Here is a 16,329-nt window from a genome sequence, read left to right as displayed (position 1 = left end):
ATTCTTCACGACTATCGCCAACAAACGAATCGATTAAATGTGAATCCATAAGTACATATGGACTTACTGTCACCATCAAAAAAAATGACACCCCTACCAGCGGGACCGGATAGCAAAAGTCCGAATAAAATCTTTTAGGTCATAAGTTTTAACAAACTGGTTAGTTTTTAAAAAATTAAAAAAAATTGTGGCTGCGGTTTAAAGGGTGTCATTCTTTTTGATCGTGACAGTACCTAAGGGGGTGAACTGGAAAATGGATATTTGTGTTGAAGAAATGAAGACAAAGTTCTTGGTTTTAAAATGCTGAATGTTTTATTGTATTGGCTTGGCGTTCGTTTCGTTTTGTGCCGGCAGGTCTGGCGTAATGGGTAAAAGAGAACGTTTTCTTCCAGTCCCTTGTCATTCTCTCGCCCGGTGTATTTTAACAACTGGACGGAGAACTGATAAGGGCTTGTGGGAAACCGAACATCTTCGTAGCTGCCAGTCCTGAAATCGCATGAACATATTTAAACCCCCGACTGATCTTCACACTCTGTCACACGCTAAAGGATAAATTCGATTTGGTAAAGAAACCACGACAACATCGGATGCAGAGTTGCGTTGGCGCGACCACAAATCACACGTTAGCGTCTTCGGATCATTCCGGAATCGTATTGTTGAATATGGAAACGGAGTGGAACATCGGCTTGAATATCCTGGATCGAGTTCATTTTCTCTGCCGAAGTTTAATAAAAACCGTCTAATGAAAGATAAAGACTGCTTTACATTATCTATTAATTCCGAAACACGGCTTTCTGGCGCCTGGAACACCCTCAAATCGCACTGACGATAAAATTGCGAGCTGTGTTAAGACGGAGTATCGGTTTAGAGGTTTTTCATGAAATGCACAGTCAATTAACTTTAAGGAGAGCATTAAGGAAAAGGTTTTGTATTTTTAAGCTAACGGGAGTAAATTTCACTGGAAATCGGGGAACCGGCGCTACATTTGCTTCGCACTTTGATTACAAACCCGACTTTATTTACCGCTGAAATTCAATGCAAATAACTAGCCGGAAATATTTGGAAAATAGGCCAATATTTGAAGTAGCAGATAAATGTTTCTGGCGGGGCTTGTTGGTTTACGAAAATTGTAATATTTGTAACAAATATGTAGTTTCGACCATTTCTGATAATTCACAACGGAAATTTTGTCTCGAATTTTTTTAATTGATCCTCATTTTAAAATACCGTGGGGGTAAAGCCATCGATTTACATTTACTAAACAGTAGTTTATCACATGATGCGTTGATATTAAATATAGTAGAGTTTTGTTTACAATAAATTTGAATTTCACAATGATGCTACACACTCCATTTACATATTTATGGAATGTCAAATTTTGAACTTTCTGTTATTTATGTAAATTATAAATGAAAAATTTAACAGTTTTTTAGTTTAATCTTATTTAATTAAACCAAATACCATTTTACCTTAGTTTGTGAGTTGCTATCGAGGTGCTGTGAACAAATCATTTTTTTCTCGAGTAATAACTTGTATAACATTATGAAAGTATAAAATAAGGAAACATGTCTCACTTTCTTTTAGTCGAGACATTTATTATTATTTCAAAAGTGCCTGGAAGTTTCAGAAACACTTGAAATTTTCATTGATTTTATTCAACTTGCATTGTGTGAACTTGTTCACGTTATCGAGCTTTACTGTATGTCTGAGTTAACTTCCTATTTTTAAAATACCTTTAAGCGGCCGTAAAAGAACCAATTGAATCCTTTGTAAACTACTTTGCGACTCGAGTGAGAAAATTAGAAATCTTGGGAGGAAATATTTGTTTTACCGTCTTTGAAAATAAATGATGAACAAATCAAATAGTTTTTTATTTTACACCTCAACATATGCCAGAAATGTAGCTATGATCTATTAAAAAATCTCATGTGCGTTTGTTTCGTTCTGCTCCCACAATTGAATATAAACTCTATTGAGGTCTTTTGCTTCCATTTCATCCCGTTTTCCATGTGTACGAGTTGAAATTTGTCTCTTTCATCAAATTTTTATGATAGTTGCCGCTGTTTATCCCGAAATTCAGGTCGTTTTCCGAAGCTTTATGCCGGTTCATTATCTCAGCGTCTTTTTTGGATATTTTTCTCCACTAACATTCCCCGAACATAGTTTCTGAACACACACTCACGTTCAGGACATTTTTGTCGTCTCACGTTTTGCTCGTCTCTTCTCGGCATAATATCAGAACGTTAATTAAGGAACGCGACTCATTGAAGGTAACACAAGGCCGCCTCAGAGTCTTTTTGCTTGTTGAATTTGGCAGGATTTCAAATCAGTTTTTCTTGCCGAATGCGTCGCAGACACACGTTAGTTCGAAAAGTGCGGATGCCGACTTAGTTTCACTTTGTTCTCGTCGCCCAAGTCGGGGCTTTATTCCGTTTTAATCCTGAGTGGCATAGTTGGAGTTGAATTTCTGTCCTGAAATAATGCCACGAAAAGCGGAGATAATAGGAGGAGAAAAGCAAAGCGGGAGGGCGTATTTCGGCTCAACCACCTTTGATGTGGGAACGATGTGCATTCCATCTCAAAATACCATAATCGCTGCACGTTGTACACTTTGCGCAAATTATTGATTAGAGCGCGGCTGCTGTGGCAGGCTACTAATTGATTAATGTTAAATCGATTAGCCCTAACCGGAAAATAGTAGACGCCAATTTGAGCACCTCGATTGGATGCGATCCGCCGAAAATTCCGCTCGATATTCGCGCAATTAAATTGAGACAAGTCTGCGAAATGGCCTTCTTGTGCGTCTGTCTAAGATTCGGAGTGTGATTGATGAAAGAAGTCTGTTCGTCTGCGATAAGACCAGTTGATGTAATATTCAAAGTGGCTCTTGCATCCTGACAACGGTCTTAGCCAAACTTTCCGAAACAAAGTTGAAGAGAGGCCGGAGTGTCGTTAACTGGAACAGTTTCGAATCGTCCAAACTTTGATGCGTTCCAAATTGAATATTTTAACCTATATGATGGCATTCGAATAACCGCAAACTTCGAGATGGAAGGCTTTTTATTATTCCGACAAACATCAATCACAACAGGGAAAGAGTTGAAGGTTTCATTTTCGAATGCTCGCGTCTAGCGGATTTCCGAAAAATGTTATGTCTGACACCGGATATTAATTAAAGTCCGTTCAGCGAAGCGATGCATCCCTTCTAACGCCGATATTCAATTAATTCTCATAACCCGGCTTTAATTAATCATATTCGCGGCGGCCTGGCTGCTCGCTGGATTGATATAAAAGTGCCCCATGGTGTTAATTAAGAGTTAGTTATGGCTCCGGCGACAGATGCCGCTTACCGGAATACGAATCCGCCGGGCCGTAGAGCCCTTTTGCCATTTTTATGCCACCGTTTTTTAAATAAATTACGCCTCGCGCCCAACTTTAAATTGCTCCAGACAAACTAAGCCAGATATATCTATAGAGTGAGGTACACTAACCAAAAATAAACTCCCCTCTTGTTGACTTTGAGCGTTTTACGACCTTAATCCTTCAAGTTATATTCGCCTATCACTCTACAGTTCCTAGAAAAATCATTCTTGTAATAGGCAGTCAGTGATGGTAGCTAATTGTAAACGCTTATTTTAATAAAAATTGTACTGTACCTAGAGAGCTTTTTTCCGCAAAAATACCTCCACCATTTATTTCGTTTTTTAGAAACTTTGTTATTTGATTTTTCGGCGGCATGTGCATATTAAATTGACGTTAAACTTGCCTTAGCTTTTGAAAAGCTGAACTTTGTCGCTAATTAAACATAAAGCAATTCCGCACAAAAAGCTACTCCAAGTTCACACCTGCCACATTTAACCGTTCCCTTTAGCAAGCAAAGAGCCGTATTTCCACATGTGCGTGACCTCCAACATCCTCAGCTTAATTTCTTTTGAAGTAAACCTAATTTTTCTAATTAATTACAGGCCGCAAATATTGTCGGGTTTGCAAACCACACATGAGAGTTATTTACCTTGAACACAATAACCCGAGGATTGCTTTTAGCCCCGAGCATTTAGTATTTCAGGTGTACTAAGTACTTCTGTCACAAAAAATTTAATTAAAACATTCTTTTCAAATTACAACCCACAGAAAGCTCGACGCTTTTGAGGCGCGTTTTTTTCGGTTATGCGGCGTCGGTGTGCTTGCTTGGATCTTTGTGAGAGGCCACTGCTTTATCCTTAGCAATGGAAACTGTCGCAATTAATTTTTCTCATCGGTGTAGTTAGTGGTGTGCACTAATTTTATGACGTGCCAATGCATTTCCTTGCAACGAGCGGTGACGCGTTGCGGTCGCGTTAATTAACGTTCGCGGTCGAGTAACGCGGTCGATAATGTAGCCACCCACTTTACCGATAAACAACATACGATATCGAAATCATCCCGTGGGGGAATTACCGCAACCGTTCTAATGATTGCCAATTGCTAATACTAAATCCGTGATTAATTCAGTTCCGGATCAGTATTTTTACACACCGTTTGAGGCTCTGTTTCAATTAACGATTGAGTTGGGGCTTAATTGTTGCCTCTGTTCGGCGCTCTTTTCTTTCCTCATTTTCTAACTAGACTTTTTGTGCCATGGTGGCGGAGCAATAACTGTCGCGTCTTATTGGATTTACTCTGTATCAATAAAGGGTATACAGCCCCGGCATTTATTTTGCTCTGACATTATCTTCACTGAGTTAAATAAATTGCGCTCATCCATTCCATATCTATTTGCCAATACTTCCTTAAATAAAATTAATAATAATGGGCCTGCGATTTTCCAATACTCCGATACAAAGTTAAATGAAAAAGACGAAATAACATCAAAGATGATTTTATATTATATTACATATTAAAAAAGTTAAAATCATCTCAAATTTCATTTATTAAACGGAATTTGTTTCAAACAAACGGCACCAAATGGTGATGTGAAATGTACACACACTGTGGACTTTTTTCCCTGTTTATTTCAGTCATTCTGGTGATTTATGAAATAGTAAAGTTGAATACGGACATACTTAAACTTTTGAAAATTAACTTTTATGAACTTTATAATGCTGACAAGTTTTGATTTAGGTGCAATAACGTCGTTACACCTAATTCAGACATACGATTCCCAGCGGCAAATTATATCACAAAATAATATTTGCAAATCCTCAACACGAGCTTAATCTAATCCCAAAAGCCCTGTTGCATCTGTATCTTCGAATATGTGTGTGCATACGGGGTGCACAAAAAATGCAAAACTAAACAAAATTGTGAAAGATAAAATGGTACCTACGTACCACAAATGTTTTTTTTAATGGCACCCTAGTTATTTCCACAAAAACTTAATTTTATTAACGTAGACTGCTATAATTAATCTCAATAAATATTGAAGTACTCTTGTTTTTATTTTTCTCCTTTCTGATAATATGTAATTTTAAACAATAATAAATAAAAAATACAGTTTGTTGATTGTAATTTCTACTTTCAGTCAATATTTCTATATATGATGCCCAAAGAATATTTAGTGGTCTAATATACGATTAGAATCTATACCACAATCTCCATACCTTCAAGTCTTGAAGGTTTTGTTTTTTCACCATTTATGATGAGAATAAGTAAAATAAAAAAAATAATTAGATTTGAACAATTCTCTTGTGTGAACACACTATTTATACGCTGCTTTTGTGTTCTTGTCGCTGGCACAGAAGACTGGAGGCTTAATGTGTCGAAGCTAAATAAAATTCGCATTCGTCAGCTGCTGTCTATTTACCCTTATTTGGTAGTTTGATTAAAGAAACCCGTTAAGAGAAATTAGGAAATCCACTCATCCAAAGTGCAGTTGTTACTAATCATGACATAGTTTAATTTCGGGGTAATTGAAGGGAATTTCATTTGTGCACAATTAACAGCCTTTCCTCGGTATCTGAGTAATTCGACGGAATTAACGCGAGACACGCATCTCATCTCGCTCCGCCGTTTTTGTCGTTTTTCCAGCACCTCAATTTATCCGACTTGTTCCAATAATTAGGAAAAAGCTGTGTAATTTAAATTACAGTCAATATGACGATAAGGTGGAACGCATTAATTCAATAGGTGCAGAACGTAAACCTCATTAGCAGCGAGACAATTATCGATGCAATCTTGGGCCCGGATCCCGTAAAGCTTACATCTCATCGCCAACAAAAACTGTCATTACAGAAAGTCATCAGAGACCTTATCGCTTGAATTAATACGTGTTTAACATTCACGTGCACGAACATACTCACAATTTGTTCCTTTCGGCTTCGGAGGCACGTACGAAAATATGTATGAGAGAGACTACCCTGCCAACCCCAGCGGTTGGGGCTAGGGCTCACTCAGCATACACTACAATCCACACAATTTATCGCAACGTTCAGAAACGCGATACCCCATCTTCCGAGATAAAAATCGCAATTACGTTTCTTTTTATTTTCGAAGAAATTGTTTAAAAAGCACTTGTTGATGCTGGATTACGTTTGCCCAAACCCGGAAGCGGACGCTGAAAAACTGACCTATTTATCCAATCTTTTGAATAGCCCACTTAGCCGCCGGACTTTATGCAGAGGCAAGAGAAGATTGATCATTTAATTTAATCCCGGCTGGGGGGTGCTTCGAGACGCAATATTAAAGGGACAGGGCGAAAGATATCCCATTACGTAGTAAATTTATTTTGTGAGACGGTTCAGTTTCAAAAATATTTAATTTGAAATGAAATTTTTTCAAGGAATTTTAGACTTGTCTTCCGTTCCTTAATAATTAATTATGGTCTGAGCGGAATGAGAGATGTGGAATGAATCCAATAAGCGTCTTCGGCTGTTCTTGGATCAATTAAATCTCGAGATAAATCGAGCAAAAAACGTGCTCCTTGCATGTAATTAAACTATCAAATTCCATTGCAGGTCTTGGAGCTGATACAAGAATCCCTAATGGGGGAAAAATCGTACTGGCGATATTTTATTATGCAGGACCAGGACGATTACAATCTGGCAAGGGGAGAGCGCACCTCGTCTTCTTCCACCTCACGAATTAGAACGGGAAAGACAAGATCTAACAACTTGTAACGGAAGTTCTTGAGTTGACGCGTCTCGACGCCCAGATTTCGCCCGAATGTTCCAGCCATGTGAACTGTGATCTTGACATTATCCCATGGTGAGTACCGCTTGCTTCATTTGGAACGTAATCAGTTCCCATCGACTGGCCGTATTTATAAGATGCATTCGCGAATTGACAAAGTGTCACCTGGTATCGACAGAGGGAAAGAGCAACGGCCCTTTCGCTTCATTTCGCCGCCGCGCTTTAAGGCCTTGATCTACGGCCACCAACTAAATCTCCCGGTCTCGCAATGGAAATTTTACTACTGGTGCTGTCTTGGGAAGCAATTGCCGCCGGAATCCGGAGCCATAACCGTAACGTAGTGTCGATCCGTGAGATTTTACTGTGCATATTCATTCATAAAATGGACTAAAGAGCACAATCTGCCACAAAGGTGCTTTTTGTACAGCTCTTGAAAGTTGCGCTTGCACTTTTATTTAATTTATTGTCCGCGATTTTGAATAATAATTAAGACAACGCCTGGTGTAATGCTGATAAATTGCAAGTCTTGGAAGTTGCGTTCTCAACTTGGAGTTAACAAAGAAGTTGATCCAATTACGAGGTACACCAGTGGGGTAAGCCATAACAATAGGCGTCGGTGATAAGTGTAACCCAGTGTTCAGTTTAAAACTCAGATTAAATAATGCAGTCTCGCCACATACCAAGATGGCGTTTTTGGCGAAAGCTTTTAGAAAGTGATTACTTATTTAGAGCAAAACAAGTCGACCAAGTTTGGAATAAACAGCAAAGTAAATAATAAATGTGGGTAAAAAGCTACCGATGCAAGCCCGACGAACACATAAAATTAATATCAATAAAGCGCAGATGTTGGGAAATTGAATCGGGGAAGCAGTGGCCCGCCAAACGAACTCGGAAGAAATGATGAATCTGCGTTCACATTTCATTACCGACCCGACGTAATTTTTGGCTTCTGGATATCGCCACTTAGCAGGGAATAAAAACGCCGGCTCTTGATCGGTTTCGCTAGATCACGCTTAGATGGTTGCTAAAAATTGAAGTTGCTCCGTCTGAAATCGAGCATGTGCCGCAGCCGCTTGTGAAAAAGGACTGCAATGGATGTGATTTATTTTACTACCAAGTTATAAAATTCCTGTTACGAGGATTATAACCGCCCCAAATTGGCCCCAAACACGATTTGTTAAATTTTTAACTAAAACAAAACGCGACATTACCATGCACCAGCTTCGCTAATATTTCGTTCTGTTGCAATTTAGTACCATTTTACTATTTATTTGATTCAGAAAAGCCCATAAACTTTAATTTTATAAACATAGAACCGGGCTTCAAAATGTAGTAAATTACTTATTTTTCGACAAAGGGGTGGGAAAGTCGATTATTTCGCTCTTAATAATATTATTTGTTTAGATGTTGTCCTTGCGGGACGAGAATGCAAGCTAATGAGGCAGGAGAGTGTCGTTTTTATTGTTTAATGGGCAAGTCGGTTTAATGTGCGTCTAAAAAGTGCTATTAGGTGCACAAATTCGCTGTTATCTTGCATCTGACATGCTGACATAGCGTCGGTAATTGCGTATTGTTCTCTGTATCTCACACTTTTCCAAATAAAACGAAGTTCTTCCCTCGATTGGTTTCCCGTTGCTCGCTCACGGTTAGCCGGTTTCCAAAAATTGAAGCCGTTCCAGCTGAAATCGAGCGTGTGCCACAGTCTGGTGCAGAGCCGATCGTGAAAAAAGACCCCAACAGTATGATTTATTTCGCCGCAAAGACGTCCGCGTCGTTTCCTTTAAAATTTTTTGCTGTTTCGTGCGAAAACTGGAAACGAATTATCGACTGCAGGCCGCCGGTTGAGACGTTTGCGCGACCAAATGGGGCGTTTAAGGGCCGTCCCCTGGCTAGTTAAGGCTGAGGGCCATTTTTACTGGTAATGCGGTCGTTGGGAGCACTCGCCGATTAATCCCACGGGAATTATCTGTTGTTAGCTGATTGTTTTCGCGTGTGTTCTAAAGCTAACGAAGGCCGACATTGCCGGGGAGCGGAAGCCCCTCCGTCGGCCAACGGCACGGAAAAATGTTTATCGACGAGTACAGATTTTTCCGCCGAAATTACAAGACGTTACAAGATTATCCGCCGTCATTGGCGGACGCTGGAAGCCGTAATTCGTTCAGATCGCAGGGGATTTGCGTTTGCATGTGGAACAGCTTTAGCTACTTATCTCGAGATCGAAACTCCCTTTCTGCGATTCTGATGAGACGAATTCTGCACTTGAATGGGGCAATTACCAACTTACTACAAATGCCTCCAGATCTTCAACAACGATTCTTTCGTCGAGTCCACAGAATCAGCTAAAGTGACTAAGAATTACTTGGGTCTTTTAAACTTATTGACGGTGCTATTTGAGGCGAAATTTAATTTGGATGTTAATGCACTTGCTCCAGCGAAGTTACAAACATGTTTGTTTCCCAGCTAGGCGCCCCCGGCTGCTTGTCTCTAATTCAAGCGACAGACTCCTGAAGAATCATTTGGTTAAAAAGAGACGCTTTGTATTTATACAGAGTGGCCCACGAATAATAATGAGAATGAAAAAATTTTTGAAGCAAGCAACATTACATTTCATAGATAGAAACATACTTTCTTTATTACATTAAACATAGTGACCACACAGTACTTCACTTTACGTTCATCTTTTTTTCTCTCAAGTCAAAAAGTATTTTGTACCTTGATTAGAATGTGCTCTTACGTTTACAATTTGGCGCATTTACATACTTTTACCTTTTGCCGCATTATTTTCTTATTTTTGTTTACGTGTTGTTTCACTTACCTTTTCTACATTTTTTTTTTCATAGAAAAATTGTTACCCTGATCCGGGTTCGAACACCCGACCTCCCCCGTCGTAAGTGGCGCTTATACCACTGGGCCACCGGACCCTAGGTACTGACCGTCTTTTACAGATATTTTTACACAAACTTTTTAAATAAATCAACATTACAAACTATATAATTGCAATAATTCACCTAAAACGCAAATACATTCAGTTCAAAAGTCGGCGAATTAGCTCGAGAAAATATTTTCTTCCACTTTTTTTCAATTTAATTCTCTAATTTTTCACCAGATTTCATCAAAAGATACCGGGCGTATAAGTTGATTCTACAATTTTAAAATTGTATTTACCTTTTTTGTGACTTTCAGCACGTTTTTGACCGAAAATGGACATAATTTCTCCAAAAATCACCAAATTTGTGTATTTTCTAGTCATAGTGGACGTGCGCAAATCCTACTGGATTTGCAGTGGCCATGATTTTTATTAACAGTGTTTTTCGGGACTTTATAAACAAACTCAGTTAACCAGAAATTTTTAGAGATAAATTAAATATTTTCGTTTATTTTTTATAATTTAAGAAATAAGTCATCTAAGGATTCAACGCTACAGTTTGAAGTTATGTTTCACACTTAGTTTATCTCTTTTTCTCTCAAAACAAAATGTATTTATTTCCTTTTATTAGGATGTGCTCTTACGTTTACAATTTAGCGCCTTTACGTACTGTGATGATCGCGGTATTTAAAATTTTTTTTTATTAACCAGCGCAAAATATTCGGAGTCAGTTTAAACGTTTAGTTCTTTGACAATATTAATTCAACTTCAATTCAAAAGTTGCAACAAATTTTAATTTAACTTATTTATTCCTTTGTTAGCATTAAAATGTTTAGAAAATTATCGTTCCCACGAAACTTTCCAAGAACTGTTAAAAACGTTATAAATCGCCAAATTGGGTGGTCGAAAGGCCATGTGTTTTAACAAGTGGATATGCAAAGATATGGGGGTTGGCGACGGCCTGGCTCTGCACCACAGTCGCCCAGCTAATCCAATGATTTTCTCACAAAAGCATAATTAATTTACTTTCGTTTAAAATAGCCAAAATTTATTGATAAACCTAAAATTAAATCCAAAATTTTGTTTAGAAATTAACTAGTCACGTTTCAAAAAGAAAGGAATTTATGAGCCAATTTAAGGCACGTTGATGATCAGTAAACAACTCGAGAAAGAATCAAAATTTCATCTTATTCAAAAATTCCCGTAACGTTTCGTACCAAAAAGTTGAGTCTTTATGCAGTGTACTCCAGTCATCAAATAAAATTGAATAATTTATTTTATTCGGCGTAATTGTTAACAAATTGTTGCAAAACTTCAAGAACGAATTGGTCGATTGAAATTCATGTCTGTTAACTAGATTAGTATAGCCAAAACGACGTTGGTCAAGTGCCGCTTGAATAGGGGGTGTTGACAAATTCGTTACAGAACAGAGCTTTTTAAAAGAATATCAAATTACAAGCACACATGTGCATTCCTTATAAGAAATTGCAGCGAAATTAACGTTTTCTTTGTTAAATCAACATCAGATCACGAAACCAGTAGTTTAGAAAAACACGCGAAATTTTTCTGAACATTTTGATGTAAAATTTAACCCTAATATTTAAGGCGCAGCCGTCGAAATTCGGATGTATAAATCATTCTATTTAATTAAATTATTGTAAGCAAAAAAATTGCATGACACGATTGCTGCCCGTTACTAACATAATCCTAAGAGGAAAGTAGACAGGAAAATCCCTAAGGAAATTGGAGAAAAACGCGGAAATGTTAAAATAGTACCGGTGTAGTACTGGGGGCGACATCTAACAAGGGGTAGTACGACCAAAATTACAGTTTCCTCACGGGGTTCTTCCTTATATTTTCTGTGTTATTTAAACAAACAAAATTTGTTGTTACACAAAATTCATTTCATTGTGTTCCCAAAAACAACTTCAGACCTGACAACAACCAATTTTGGAGTTTAATTTCTCTTTCAGGATATTTGGGGAAATTCCATAGCGTTCTTGTATTGTATTCAGTTCAGATCGACGATTACCAAATTTAATGTTTAATTATAATGAAATTGTTAATCGGAAAACACCCCAGCTGTTAATTAATAATAATATTTAGAAAGTTAAACAAGGTTTGATCAAATGCCAAGACATCATAAGAGTCAAATTTGCAAAATTTCGCATATGTGGAAACTACTTAACAAGGGTAGTGGGGTAAGCGAGTTAGTGTAGCTTACGCAAGATGAGCCCTTGACTTTAGGAGGGATTCGATTTTTGACGGTCTTTCGAGGTAGTCGATTGTCGTGTTGCCCTTTTAAATTTTTATAAATTTAAAAAACATCTTCGTTTACCTTTTAGTGCGTCTAAATTGTACTAAGTGCATTTAAGCGTAATTTTAAATTAAATTAATTTAAATTCTTGAATTAAGTGATAGCGTTAGTGATTAGTGAGTAAGTTAAAAACGAGACAAGTTTAGTGTTCGTTCGATTAGGTAGTGCTGCGAACTACAACACCTGGGAAGCAGCTAACCCCCTGCGTTAGGAGGATTAAAATTTCTAGGTAGGCCCTCAAAAGGATTAATTAATTTTTTATTCATTTAATATTATAATATTAAATCATTTAAGTCATTTCGAAATAGTGATCATTATCATTCATTTCATAAATTCTCTCGTAACCACCAAGTTATTAAGCATCGGAAATGCCGAAAAGACCAGTAATTATTTAAATTCTTGTGCTTCGTCTTACGTCAGCTATATAAATTTTAAATAAATCATTTTCAACTTAAAATAACTCGCAACAAACAATTTCATATTTTTCAATTCAACCATCCCACCTTTAAATTACAATATTAAAAGTTCTTTATATTCTTTGCTTCTAACTTCTAAATCTGTTACGACAAATTTGAGTGAAACGGCATCAAACAAATATTCAACTACAACAAAAGTCTAAATCCAAAACCCACGGTGCTATTCAAACTGTTGTACACAGATAATTTAAGGTTGCATACACCAAAATATTACGAAATAGAAGGATTTGTTGCTAGTTAAGGATAGGTTTAGAGTAGAACGATTTCTCTTCCGCAACGCGTTAGGCGATAAAGCAAAAGAGTGTTTCTCTTTTGCGTCCAGATCAGAAATTACAGGCTCGTGAGTTGGCCATCTTCATGGGAAGAGTCGTAGTCCCCGGGGACGCTCTTCCCCAACTTTAACAAGGTCTAAGACGCGGTGGCAGGTCGTAGTTTCCGCCCGTTGTACTTAGAATGGACGTTGTAATTCCCGTCCCAACGGCAAGTACTTCCACGTACTTGCAGGCTACTACGGACGATCGAGCAGACATAATCATCCGTGATTATCTGTAATAAACTGATATCGCGACATGGCAAAGTTCTGCACAAGTCTTTGTCAAAGCTCGTGGACGGAAAACTTTAGAGAGAAATTACTTCTACATTTATTCAGATTGATTTGTAAAAGCTTGTATGTCCGGGTTTTATTCGAAATTCATTCTAGGTGTTGATCACCTGACTTTTACCGGAGACGGAATTTCGGCACTAGGGCGCAAAATTCAATGCGATGCACGTATCAAAGATTCCGCGAGCATGTTATAATCCGCCTTTGGTACAAGTAATTTAGAAACGCGTTGTCAATTGCCTAGATCCTATGAGTTCGAACAATATCATCTGAAACGTAGGTTAATTTATTTGGACATTATCGAATTAAATTAATTCATGTTAAATATTAACGTCATATCATATCAATAAAACTTTTTCGTATCACTCAGCAACTTCGAAACTATTTACTTGGAATTTCAAACGAATTGTGGTTACGACTCTGAGATATGTTTTGACGACATTACTATACAAAAACAAATAACAATTGGCCAAATTTGATCAAACTTTCATAACCATTGATTATTGTAATCCATCCAACGGAATATTCATTATTCTTGTAATAAATAACTTTGGAGGAAACTTGTGGTTTAAATTTCTTCTCCCATGCGTTTTGACACTACTTTGAATCCGGACTTGCGTTACGGATAAATCCGGAACCCTTTCTGATAAGAATTAAGATCAAATTACGATATCATTATAAGAGTGACTTCGTACATCAAAACAACACAACGTAGGTAAGTGAAATGATCATGTAGCGTATCAATTAACTAGACGAGCCAAACCATTTCGAAAAAAGAAAACAAAAGTAAAATTCAAGATTAATTAAATAAATCAATTAAAATAAGTTGTAAATCATTTAAACATCGATCAACCATCATCAATCACGGTCTCACTACATTTTTATTGGTGCCGTGACCAGGATTCAAAGTCATAAAGTGTCATTTCCGAGGGGAAAATTGCCGTAAATAAGATACTGCTGTGTTATTAAAATTTCTAGGACTCCAATTTATTTGATCGTTCGATACCCGAGATTGAAGGTTGTCGACATGGAAAACAACAGGAACACCGGAAACGCCGGAGCCCCACCGCAAGAAATGCCGACGTGGTTCGTTCGTTGGTTAAACTCCCAACAACCAAGGAATGTGCCAAACTTCGCGGCGCCATCGACGTCGACAGCGGTTCAAAGACCGCAAGCCATCCTTCAGGTACGTCCAAGTACCAGCGCCGCCGCTGATGTCGATGGTTGGCAAGTCACTCCACTACCTAGCGACGGGACGACTTCGCCAGAACCCGACCCGGAAATTCCGGTAGCTCCGGAACCAGCCCCTCTTGCGAGCCCTCTTGTGCAAGAGCCGGGAAGTTCGACCACATCAGCGACTTCGGGAGCAGTGATGGCCTCACCACCTATGCCAATCACAACAGACAATGTGGCCGCAATTTCCGGAGTACTCCGGAGCTTGCTGGATCGCCCACTCCCAGCTCCTGAACGACCATCTTTCGAAGGCCTGAAAAGGCAAAATCCGGTGAAATTCTTACGAGCCATTGAAGAATATGGACGTTTTTTCGGGCTCGACTCGCAGCGTCTTTTGGGAGTCGCCATGGATTGCTTGAAAGGCAATGCCAAACATTGGACGGGAATATTCCAGAAGAAGTGGCGTGGTTACGAGGACTTTCGACGGGACTTTCTCCGGACCTACTGGTCGGCCAAGCGTCAACGGGACATCAGATTTCAAATCGCTACAGGCCGCTATGACGAAACCAGGGGCACGATGCTGTCGCATTTTGCTTATTACGTCGACATGGCGAACATGTTAACAACACCTTTATCGGAGGAAGTGTTGCTGGATGAATTACTGCGTCACTTCCCCGAAAGAATACAGTCGTTGTGGGTATTAGAGAAAATCTGTACCACCACGGATGCCGCCGAATTCCTGGCAGCTCAAGAAATTCCGGGACAAAATCCGGGAGAGAAAACCAACATCGCTCCCAGGGAACGACCCCGCGCAACAGACCACCAGCGGCGTAACGAGCCAAAGCGCCCGCGGCCAAACATTGACCGCCACGAAGTAACTCGTCCTGCGGCTCCTGCAAATCGTGGAAATGGTTTCCCAAAACGCTCAAGTGACGAACAACAATGGCGCAACAACCAACCCAGCACCAGCAACAACCGTTGGCACAATAACAACGGAAACAACAGCAACAATCACTGGCGCAAAAACAACCCCAACGACAACCGCAACAACACAAGTTCGAGAGCGCAGGGTGAAACATCACGAAACTCCAAGAATTCGGGAAACGGGGGCGGAGTACAGGACGGGGCCTAAAGTACTCCGGCCAGCAGCACGGCCCACAAAGCGACAGCAGGAACCAACAATTGAGGACGGGAGAGAAACGTAAACGTTCAACTTCGTCACAGTCAACAGAAGGGGAAAACGATGCTCGACCGCGAGCATCCCAGGTTAAGTTAAATGTTTTTTCTATAATTAAATCCGCTGCCGCAGGTAACAACAACATACAAAGGGTCGTGCCGGAGATTAAGATCCAAATCTCTCAACAACAATCAGTCACCGCGCTTTTGGACACCGGAAGTGAAGTCAGCTGTATTTCCGAAGAAGTTTGGTCCAAGTTGATCGAGACCGGAAACAAACCGCCCACATTACCGGTTACCTCAATCCATCTTCGTGGAGCCATCGGCCAGCGAAGTTGCCAGGTTGTTATTCAGTGTTACCTGGAAATCAAAATCGACGAACATCTCTACCCCGTCGTGGCGCTTGTCGTTAAAAATTTAATCAAGCCAACCATTTTGGGAGCAGACTGGCTAAATGAACAACGCGCGGTCATCGATTTCGATAACAACGAAATCCTTTTGAGAAACGGGGAGAAGCACCACAGTTTTCCGTTTAGAAAAACCACGGAGATACCACCGGAACCGGAGGATTATGTGGAAGATCTTGTTGGTCACATCGAAGTCAATCATTCGG

The 16,329-nt window shown here is 39.2% G+C and overlaps 1 long non-coding RNA gene and 1 other non-coding gene across 5 annotated transcripts in view; both read left to right on the top strand.

Annotated features, from left to right (window-relative positions):
- Positions 1-16,329, top strand: part of LOC107398327 (uncharacterized) — a 54,916-nt gene that overhangs the window by 25,275 nt on the left and 13,312 nt on the right. For all 4 annotated transcript variants that reach the window (XR_010333635.1, XR_010333633.1, XR_010333634.1 and 1 more), the window contains one exon: positions 6,933-7,182. This is a non-coding gene — a long non-coding RNA (uncharacterized LOC107398327). The remainder of the gene's footprint in view (positions 1-6,932; positions 7,183-16,329) is intronic.
- Mir184 (microRNA mir-184) lies at positions 382-460 on the top strand. The gene has a single exon (NR_036296.1). It is a non-coding gene; the product is annotated as a microRNA mir-184 (primary transcript).

This window comes from Tribolium castaneum, chromosome 3, assembly GCF_031307605.1.
Source record: "Tribolium castaneum strain GA2 chromosome 3, icTriCast1.1, whole genome shotgun sequence".
NCBI classification, from domain to species: Eukaryota; Metazoa; Arthropoda; class Insecta; order Coleoptera; family Tenebrionidae; genus Tribolium; species Tribolium castaneum.
This window is presented reverse-complemented; position numbering and strand designations above follow the sequence as displayed.